Source organism: Meleagris gallopavo, chromosome 4 (assembly GCF_000146605.3).
Source record: "Meleagris gallopavo isolate NT-WF06-2002-E0010 breed Aviagen turkey brand Nicholas breeding stock chromosome 4, Turkey_5.1, whole genome shotgun sequence".
In the NCBI taxonomy this organism is placed as follows: domain Eukaryota; kingdom Metazoa; phylum Chordata; class Aves; order Galliformes; family Phasianidae; genus Meleagris; species Meleagris gallopavo.
The window spans coordinates 62283791-62286594 of record NC_015014.2 but is presented as its reverse complement, the minus strand read 5'-3'; positions in this window follow the sequence as shown (position 1 = coordinate 62286594).

Below are 2804 nucleotides of genomic sequence, written 5' to 3'. Positions count from 1 at the left end.
ACAATACAAAACAAAAAAAAAAAAAAGAAAAGAAAAAAGAATTGAATCAAACAGCGTGGAACAGATACATCAGTGAAACATTTTAAGGAAAATTTAAGAGTTCTTCTGTGGAAAGTTCTGATCACAAATAGTGTAACTGGAGGTACGTTGTGGCATTTGAAGTTGATGGTGATTTTGACAAGTGTCAAGACATAAAGACAGTGACCAGAGAAATAATAAGGGTAGGAACACAATTTCAGTGTGAAAAAAAGCATGTTTCCAATATGAGGAATGACCAAGTCCTTACTAGGTGGGGAGACGGAGACACAGCATCCCAAATTGTTCAGGAATTATCATATGTTTTGTGCTATTTTGTGTCTCTTCTCTATATTTTCTACCTGTGAATTGTGCCAGCTGCAAAAGAAAGATTCGTGTTTGTTCCTGACAGGTTTTAAGACTTGCCTGAAGATGGTGCTGTTTAGATGGCAGAAGCAAGGTCTCAGAACTACAGTGAAGTGCTGTATTTGGGGGGAAAAAATAAATAAATTGTTCACTCAAAATTGTATCACAGCAGAATGCTCAAGCACCAGTTCCAAAGCAGAGGTGCACTGAGAGAAGGCTAAGCAAGCAAGTCAGTTTTGGAATAACTCCATGGTGGTACAACAACTTCTGGTAAGGAGAAATGCATCCACCAGCAGATTCCACCCTTTGGAAACTGACATCTGTGCACCGAGTGCCCTAAAGAAAAGAGAAGGAAAATACTATCATGGCATTATTTTTATTTAACAGATGGGAAAGGAATTCAGAGAGAAATTAACCACTGTACAAGCTTTAATGTTATTAAGCTTTGATTTCATGTGAATGCAAAGCGATCTGCTATAGTTTATAACAGTTAATTCTGTTTTCTTGGCCAAACTGGGAACCAGACTTTCTTCTGATGGTATTAATAAGAGCATTTTCTTAAAAGAGCACTGGGACATCAAGAAGTAGATCCAAAAAGAAGCACACCAACATTTTTAAGATACTTCCCTGCAATTAGCAGTAAGTAATCTGAGGAGAAAGACAGCTTTCTGGCAAAAGAAAGTTTTTGTGGAATTTATGTTTTCCCCTAAATTGCACAATGATTTTTAACACCATATGCCAAGCTGGGAACCTCAAATGTAGTAATTAGCCTAGAGTTTTTGGAATATTTCATAAGGGCTGGATTAATCCCAACTGTATTATCTGATGAGAGTTACTTTAAAATGGAGACACGGCATACCAAATTACCAGCCACTGAATTGTGCAATGCTGACCATATGCTGTGTGCTATACTGTGTCTTTTCTGTGTGTTTTTACCTGTAAGCTGCACTAGATCCGCTTAAGGGCAGAGCCATGTTTGTTCCTGGTGCAAAGCAAAGCATGCTGCTTTTCGTAAAAGGCTGATGTGTCTCAAATGCAGATTTTAAGTTAACCCCCCGCTGGGCCATTTTAATGAAAGACATCTTGCTTTTAAGAACTTTAAATTAAATCTTCTCCTTCTTGAGAAAATTACTGTCCTAGATCTATCTAAGGACCAGCTGTGGGACCTTAACAACCTGCAGATTCACAGTCTTGAATGGAAATGCAACCTTGTCATCAGGATAGGGATTAAGGCATCACTATGCTTCCTCTTGTCTCCTAACTTCCCTCACCTTTATCTTTACTTCTCCCATTGAAATCCTTGATCTGTGCTGCCATTTGTGAGAATTCCACAGAGCAGAGCCACGGAAGACTCCACTTGAAGAGTCAAGAGCATCTGAAAGACACGCATAGGAGCTTTGCTTCTGCCATCTTATGGGAATTACAATATCTTTCTTACACTTGCCCCAAAACCAAGTCCAAGATATTAGTGTCACTTGTAAACTGACATTTCATGTCTGTGACAATTTGTTACCCTCTTGATCCATGACTACATACCAGAGAAATGCTGCCAGAATCGAATCCAGAGTGAACAGTCGTCTGGGACTTGATGAATCACTTTGTTAGTTAGAGTCATTTGAAATTAATGATAACATTTGTCTCATTGGTCTTGTAGGTGAGAATTAGAAGTTTCTACAATGTCATCACCTGTGTCTCCCAGACGTTCTGTGTCAGGTTTGAAGGCCTATGCAAGCATCTTGGACATATACTGGAATATCAAAGGGCATTAAGTCACTATGTTTAAGCAACCTAGCTGTGTTCCGGTCATGAATTGGAAAGGACCTTTAAGTCCAGTGCCCTTGCAATGAACAGGGACACCTACAGCTCCATTAGGTGCTCAGAGTCCCATCCAGCCTGACTTTGAATGTCTCCAGGGATGGGGCATCCTCCACCTCTCTGGACAACCTCTTCCAGTGTCTCACCACTCTTATCATAAAAAACTTTCTCCTTATATCTAATATAAATCTCTACTCTTTTAGTTTAACACCACTTCTCCTTGTCCTATCAGAACGGATCCTGCTAAAGAGTTTCTGTTAAGATTAGGGCATCTAAGCTAGTTGTATTATAAATTATACATGATTTCCACTCCAAATAACCCCGGTTCTATTTTTCTGCTTTATGCAGTAATAAAAATGGAGGTGATGATGGAAGACAGAGAACATCTCTACTTCTCACTCTCCAAGAGATTCTGCATGGGAGAGAGAAATCAGTTTTTCAGAAGTTATGAGAACGTTATGATGTGGTAGGAAAAAATATATAAGCTTCAGTATGAACACAAATTTGTTCTTTCTGAAGAAGAATCTCAGCAGCGTGGTGTCTATATAAAGCAGTTTACTTCGTGTTGCAGTGTGGTTTCTATATTAGTTCTCCAATTAAGCACTCAG